The following is an 8,813-nucleotide window of genomic DNA, read 5'->3' on the forward strand; positions in this document are numbered from 1 at the left end:
TTCATATTGTCTCTAATTTATTTATTTTTGCCCTAATCTTTATTATTTCTGTACTCTATTGATTGGGGGTTTAGTTTGTTCTTAGCCTTGCCATGTTTAGGTTATTTATTTATGATCTCTATGGTTTTGTTGTTGTTGTTGTTGTTGATGCAAACACTCATAGCTCTAAATTTTCCTCTTCATACTGTTTTCATTGTATCCCACAAAATAAGGGTATGCTATATTTCCATTTTCACATGATTCTAGAAATTTTTAAATTTCCTTCCAGATTCTTCAATGACCCACTGTTTATTCAAAAGTGTATTATCAGCTTGGTGTGGTGGTGGACACCTATAATCCCAGATACTTGTCAGGAAGGATCACAAGTTTGAAGTTAACCTTGGCAACTTAGTTAGATACTATCTCAAAATAAAATTAAAGATAGAGCTGGGGATGTAGCTCAGTGTTAGAGTAACCTCATACCACCAAAAAAAGTATATTGTTCAATCTCCATGTGTTCATATAATTTCTGTAGTTCCTCTTCATCTTAATTCTAGTTTCACTAAATTATAATCTGATTAGATATAACAAATTATTTCAATTTTTTATCATTTGTAAGACTTGATTTATGGCCTAATATATGATCTATTTTGGAAAATCTTCCATGTACTTATGAAAATACGTGTTATACAGTTTTGGGGTGAAATTTCTGTGGTTGTATATTAAGTCCACCTGATCTGTAGTATAACTTAACTCTGATGTTTCTTTGATGGTTTATTGTCTGGATGATCTATCACTTGCTGAGGGTGTGATATTGAAATCATCTATTATTATTGTATTTAAGCTTATCTCTTTGTTTATATTCAATAGTCTTTGTTAAACTAAGACTATTGAATATAATATATATTGACATTTTGTGCATATATATTTATAATCATTATATCTTCTTGATGAATTGTTCCCTTTGTAAGTCTGTAGTGATCTTCCTTGTCTCTTCTGACAAATCTTGGCTAAAAGTAAATCATAATTAAATACTGCTATTTGCTTTCATATTTCATTTTCATGAAATTTAATTCTCCATCCTTTCATTTTCAGTCTGTTCATGTCCTTAATTGTGACATGAGTTTCTTGTATGCAGCAGATTGTTACATCTTGTTTTTTAATCCAGTTGGCCAGTATGTATTTTTTAATTGGAGGATTCATTTACATTCAGGATTTTTGTTGAAAAGTGTGTACAGCTTCTAAATTTTTTGTTTATCTTCAGGTAGTTTTGGATATTCTATATTTGTTTTTCTTATTCGTCTTAGAAGATTGGTAGTTTTACATATTAATAATGTTTGGTTTTTTTCCTAATTCTCATTTGCTTATCAACTCTTTTAGTGAGATTTATTCTTTCCTGTGTTCTCATGATTGTGGTTATCATTTTTCCTCTTCTAGGTATAGAAGTCCCTTAAGTATCTTCTGTAGTGCTGGCTTCATGGCCATAAACTCCCTTTGTTTGTGATTATCATGGAAGGTGCTTATTTATCATTCAAATGTGAAGAATAATTTTGCTGAGTATACTAATATAGATTGGCATTTACTTTCTTTCAGTATTTGAAATACACCAGTCCATACCCTCCTGGTGATAATATTTTCCACCAAGAAATCTGCTTTTGTTCTAATAGGTTTGCCTTTACATGTGAGTTTGCACTGCTCTATTGCAGCCTTTAATATTCTTTGTTCTGTACTTTTGGTTGTGGAAACCAAACGATTTGCTGACCTCTATCCTCATGACTTCAGACCTGGCCCCCACACAAAATAATACACTTCTGGGGTCACTTCAAATAACAGAAGGGAGAACTGCTGAATTACTGTTTCCTCCATTCTCATGTATGTATTGTAGTTTATGTTCCTTGCATAAGTAAATCATAAATAAACCCCTGCATAAATTTCTCAGAAACTTTTGTCAGGGATACTCCCCCAAGTTATACTGGCCACTGCTGACCCAGTCAGTGCATAGGAATGTTCATAGGGACACTAAAATGTGATTTTGTTGGGTCTTCTGATCACAGAGCAGTTTAGTCCTTAACAATAGGACCCTACTCAAGATGGATCCTCGCCATAGCACTCTGAGGGTTTGCTGAGAGACACGGCTGAGTTCCTTCTTTAAAGCTAGCTTGTTAAGCAGACTCCAGGTCATCTATTTATTTAAACTGTTATTGGGCTGGGGATGTGGCTCAAGTGGTAGCGTGCTCACCTGGCATGCATGCGGCCCAGGTTCGATCCTCAGCACCACATACAAAGATGTTGTGTCCTCCGAAAACTAAAAAATAAATATTCTAAAAAAATAAAACAAGTGCTCTATTAGTTACAGAACAATCATTTACACTATCTCCACACTTCTTTAAAAAAAAAACCGGTTAGTCTGCAGGGTGCATCCTTCTATCACATGCCATGACTCTTTCTCTGTAGATTTTACCTCCTTGCAGGAATCAGTGCCTCCCCCTGACCAGGGTGTCAGGCACCAGGAGCTGAGGTATTCTACCTCTTTTGCTTTGCTATTCTCTGTTGTCTCTGGAATTCACCAGGTTTAATTTTCTGTGCTATCAATTTCCAGTGTTCACTCATAGTTTCTTACTTCTGTGAGCAGTTACACAATGTTTTTCTTTGTTTCCATCCCATGGAGGAGCAAACTAGTGCTGGTTATCTCTATTCTACCAACTTGATGTATCCCTCTGCATATTCTTATCCTCATAATATGACATAGTATAAAATTATGACCTCACACTGCTGATCTGGACAAATGGTTGTTTTGTCTAGTCTTACTTCCTAGTATCAGTGCCAAAAGGAACAATTCATAAAATGTGTAAAAATAATCACTGAACAAATATTTCTTTATCTGAGGCAGTCTCTTTAACTTCTATCCATATATCATGTATACATGGGTATTATTTACATCTAAGTTTCCAACATATTGAGAGATTATGCTGTGGGTGAGAAATGTAATCTATGTTCTTTGTTGGTACTAAGAGTCCACATTCCTTTTCTTTTCTTGATGGTTATCTCTTTGCTCTCCTACTGCTTGGCTGAAGACACTGGATTTTTACATTAACTTTTTCTCTGTTTTCCCACAGCTTTATCGTCTCTGTTGGAGTCTGCACAACAGCAGAGGAACGTATTGACTTGGATGCAGAAGAGGAGAACCTCCAAGAAACACCGAAGGATACCATTGAAATAGGTGATTTATGAGTCAAAGCTGATTTCCAAGCCATAAAAACTTACTCTTGCTGGGTGTGGTGGCACACACCTGTAATCCCAGCAATAAAGGAAACTGAGGCAGGAGAATCATGAGTTCAAAGCCAGCTACAGCAAAAGCAAGGCACTAAGCAATTCAGTGAGACCTTGTTTCTAAATAAAATACAAATTAGGGCTGAGGATATGACTTAATAGTCAAGTGCCCCTGAGTTCAATCCCTGGTACAAAAAAAAAGTTTCTCTTACAACAGTAAGACTGTGTAACGCTTTCACTAAATGCCTTCATCAGAGCTCAGATCCCTTCCCTAGGAGGAATGCGGAAAGATGAGATGGATAAGTGTATTTTGGAAAGTTTACTATGAGGCTTGGTTGAGGTCAGGGAGGGAGGTACAGGGCCATTTCAGCTGCCTTATCCTTCAAATTTACTGTGCTCAGTGAATCAGTGCATAAGAAATTTGCCACCTTGACTTGACCATGCTTTGGGGGCATAGTCATAGGTAAGAGAAGGGTCAGGCTCTTCTGACATAGTTTGGAAACAGATCAGATGGAGAGGAAAGCTTTGTTTGATTCTAGTAACATAAAGAGAATAAAAAATAGAGACTATTGGGATCTTATGTCTTACCATATCTGACTTAAAAAAAATCAACTTTCTCTGGAAGCCTGAGATGATGCTTAGTTAGTGCCTAGAGGCTTTCCCTTTAAATTAATGTGTTCTTTAGCTTCAATGTTAGAAGTTTTCCTCACCATATGGGTACGATACACACATGAAGAATGGATGTGTGTGATGTGCAGAGAAGTAGGGGAGCTCAAGATCAGGTGCTTTTGCTGGTACTGGACCGGAGCGCTCATCACTCCATGTGAAGTAGAGCCCCAGAAGAAGCAGAGCAAATTTTGAATCTGGCCATTAGGAATGCCATAGAATTGTAGCTCTGGAAAGGGCCATAAAGGTCCTATGATCTTATTATCTCACTTTACACACACAAATTGAGGCACTGAGAGGGAGAGACTGTTAATGGTCTTGGCCCTGATACAATATGCCCTTAATCTCTAAGAACATTTCATTTCTGAAACCGGGGTACTGGAGGAACATGGCACCACAGGCAGCTGTCCATGATGCTGACAACTGGCAGTTCCTTCCTGCTTTCCTGGAGCAGCCAGGCATGAACATGCCCCCCCTATTTTTTTCTTTTTCTCTTCCTTTGTGTGGTACTGGCAATTAAAACAAGGACTTGCACCTACTAGACAACTGCTATACAACAAAACTACACCTTAGCCCGTGAGCATGCCCCCTTTCTCTTCTACTTTAAAATATGTTTACATACTATGTGAGAATATCAGATTTTAGAAGGGCATGGATGAGGAGCCTTGAGTATTAAGAAGTGTTAATATGGAAGAAGAGATAATTTTTGCATCAGAGAAGAGATATGAAACTGATGAACTCAAGGATCCATCTAATTTTAACTCAGAGTAACAAAGTAGACTATTGCACATCTAGGTTATGGGTCTGGGTTTGGTGATGCATACATGTAATCACAGTGATTCAAAAGGCTGGGGCAAGAGGATTGCAAATATGAGACCATCCTGGGCAGTTAAATGAGATGCTGTCTCAAAATAGAAAAGAAAAAGGACTGAGTGTCACAAACAGCATTATGGGGAAGATTCTAGTAACATTAAGAGAATAAAATTGCATCACCATCCCCTTACCATCATCACCACCACCATTATCATATGATTGATAATGACATGATCATAACATTTAATTATAAATAACTAACTCATTTAATGATACATTTTGTATCCAGATCATAGTTTAAGGCAGATAATGCAAGCATACAACTTCCAATTTTATAGATGAGAAAAATAAGACAGAGAGTTTCCCAAGACCACTTAACTTTATGTTAACTCAGATAACCATGTACCTATTTGTCACATGAGCTAAATCAGTGAGCCCATGTCATTGGAATACAACAGATGGGAGAGGTACAAAAGGGTATATCTCTTGTATGAGAGAAAAGATAGAGAGTGTGGGGAGATTTTACTTACTAATATGTATTATGTGCTGGGTTCTCTCTCATTAAATCATTATATTAAATATCTCATTAAATTTTCATTAATAAAATAAAGAAGTCAGTATTTATCCACTTTTACAGATACCCAAAAGATAAGAGAAATGAATTAATAAGGCCATGAGACTGGACTTGGTACCAATTGTGATACATTTATGCCCTAGATCACTCAGGATGCTTCCATTTCTAAAATTCTGTGCCTCTTTTTAAAATATCTGAGATTTATGAAAATGAGAAAGTGCAAAAGAGAGTTATCTGAAGATAGTGCCAAAAATATAGTGTGTTTGATCTCATATTAGTGAGTGGAAGAGAGAGATTGTAAACTGGGTCCATCTGCTTCTGGTGCCTCACCTGAGCTCAGATGAAAACCAGCTGCAGTAAAACAGGCTTTAGATGCCAGGCCAAGAACATGCTATAATTGTGAACAAACAGGACATTTTAAAAGGAATTGCCCCATAGGAGGAGGGTTTAACAAAACTAGGTATCAAAGGAGTAGAATACTGGGTATTTGCCCACGATGCCATAGAGGGAGACATTGGGCTAATGAATGCCATTCTCAAACCACCATAGAGGGTACTCCATTATCAAAACATGAACAAGGACCAGGTGTTTATCCACGATATTGTGGAAAAAGGCATCAGGCTCCATTGCCAAAAAATGGACAGGGGGGTCCAATGCTCCGGGGCCCAAGACCACAAATATACAGAGCACTGGAGGAACCCAGCAACCCCATCAAGGTAGTGCCCAGGACACATTGTCCATTAGATCCCTCATCAGACAAACCAGAGGGCACACAGGGTTGGACATCTGTGCCTCGGCCAGAGCAGTATTTACTCCAGAGATGGGAGTTCAAATCATTCTCACAGGGGTAAAAGGACCTCTTCCCAAAGGAACAGTAGGCTTATTATTGGGATGCAGCTCTTCTACTCTAAAAGGACTTATGATAAGTCCTGGGGTAATTGATCCCGATTATGAAGGTGAAATAAAAATTATAGCCAGTTCTCCAAAGGGTATATCAGTAATTTCACTAGGAGATAGAATAGCACAGTTACTAATAATATCCAGCCTACATGATAAATTTTCCTACATGATAAATTGTAGAAAGAGGTTCCAAGGGATTAGGCTCCACAGGTGTAGATTGGGCTATGCTTCCTTTAAATTTAGATTCTCGCCCCATGCTAAAACTAAATATTCAAGGACATGAATTTAATAGGCTACTGGATACAGGTGCAGACCTTAGCATCATCTCTCATCAAGAATGGCCAAAACATTGGCCATTACAACAAGCCACTTAAATGCTTCAAGGCCTAGGAGTGGTGACTAATCCCCATAGAAGTGCAATGGTATTAGATTGGAAGGATCCTGAAGGATGTGAAGAAACTATACAGCCATATGTATTGGATCATCTTCCCGTAAATTTATGGGGACGAGATGTCCTAGATCAATTAGGTTTGATATTAACAAATAACATCAACCAAAATGCACCCACTATTATCACTAGACAAGGTTTTAGGAAAGGAAAAAGATTAGAAAAACAAGAACAAGGTATAGCAGCACCAATACAAATAGATCAAGGAACAGACAGACATGGTTTGGATTTTCAGAAGGGGTCACTGAGACAATAAAAATTACTTGGAAATCAGAAAGACCAGTATGGGTTCCTCAGTGGCCCCTGACTAAAGAAAAGATACAAGCAGCCCATGACCTGGTCAAACACAATTAGTGGAAGGACATATACAACCTTCTGTATCTACCCATACTACTCCCATTTTTGTCATCAAAAAGAAATCTGGTAAATGGAGATTATTGCAAGATTTAAGAGCCATTAATAATGAGACGGTTATTATGGGATCTGTTCAATTGGGGATTCCTCAATTGTCTGCTTTGCCAAAAACTTGGTATGTTTTAGTTATAGATATTAAAGATTGTTTTTTTTTCAATTCCAATTCATCCTGAGGATAGTCCACGTTTTGCATTTACTATCCCTGCACTGAATCAAGAAGGTCCTGATCAGAGATATGAATGGAAAGTACTCCCTCAAGGGATGGCTAACAGCCCAACTATGTGTCACATTTATGTTAACAAAGTAATCCAGCCACTTAGAAATCAAAATCCTGAACTACAAATATTTCACTATATGGATGATGTATTATTAGCACACAAAGATAAAAACACATTGCTAGAATTTGATGCCACACTTACAAACTTATTTAAAAATTATAATCTAGAGATAGCAATAGATAAAGTACAATTAAATTTTCCAATTAATTATTTAGGAGTCCTATTATCCTCAACCATGGTCCATTCACCAAAAATTCAAATATGAGTAGATCAACTCAAATCACTTAATGACTTTCAGAAGTTATTAGGAGACATAAATTGGATAAGGCCTTATCTAGGTATACCAACAGGAGAGTTGGGACCTTTATTTGATATCCTAAAAGGTCCATCAGATCCAAATTCATCCCGAATGTTAATGCCTGAAGCAAGAAAGGCATTAAAAATCATTGAAACATATGGAAAATATGCATTTGGATAGAATTGATATAAGTTTGCCTTTATTATTTATTGTACTATCAACAAAAATATTTCTACAGGAGTATTTTGGCAAGAAGGTCTATTATTATGGATACATTTATCTTATTCTCCTAACACTATTCTTACTAGGTATTCTGAGGCTGTAGGACAATTAATACTCAAAGGAATAAAAGCAGCAAAGAGAGTGTTTGGAATTTCTCCCAATAAAATTATTACTCCATATACTATGAATCAAATTGATGATTTAGATAATGAGTTAAATACTTGGGCAATAATCATGTGCAAATCTAATGTTTCATTTGATAACCACTTACCATCTAATCCTTTATTGTCTTTTTGGTCATCACATCCTGTAATTTTTCCAAAAATGGACAAGAAAAACACCTATCATGAATGCTCCAAATATATTCACTGATGGGTCAAATATTGGTACAGCAGCAATAGTTACACCTGATCAAACTTTTACATTTTTAGTACCCAAACAATTAGCTCAAAAGGTAGAGCTTAATGCAGTATTACAAGCTTTTGTGATGTTTAAAGATTCTGTATTTAATTTATTTTCCGATAGTCAGTATATACTTAATGCTATAGTATCCCTTGAAGATGCTGGTAAGATTTCCCCGTCCTCTACTGTTTTCTATTTGCTTTCCACTATACAAAGTCTAATCTGGGACAGAAAAGATCCGTTCTTTATAAGACATATCAGGGCACAAAGAGGAGTGCCTGGAGCCCTTAGTTTGGGCAATAATTTAGCAGATAAAACTACACATGACATACATATTTTCTCTACACTAGAAGAAGCTATAAATTTTCATAAAAAGTTTCATGTCAATGCTAATACTTTACAAAAGCATTTTAAAATAACTAAGGGACAAACTGGACAAATAATAAAACAATGTCAAAATTGTGTGACCTTTTTACCACAAGTTAATCTTGGAGTCAATCCTAGAGGATTGATACCTAACCATATTTGGCAGATGTACATCACACACTT

The 8,813-nt window shown here is 36.5% G+C and overlaps 1 pseudogene; it reads left to right on the forward strand.

Moving 5' to 3' along the window:
* The window catches only part of LOC101956332 (sodium/glucose cotransporter 1-like), a 54,509-nt pseudogene extending 51,299 nt beyond the window's left edge, over positions 1 to 3,210 (forward strand).
* Positions 3,211 to 8,813: the final 5,603 nt, after the last annotated feature.

Source organism: Ictidomys tridecemlineatus, chromosome 2 (assembly GCF_052094955.1).
Source record: "Ictidomys tridecemlineatus isolate mIctTri1 chromosome 2, mIctTri1.hap1, whole genome shotgun sequence".
Taxonomy (NCBI): Eukaryota; Metazoa; Chordata; class Mammalia; order Rodentia; family Sciuridae; genus Ictidomys; species Ictidomys tridecemlineatus.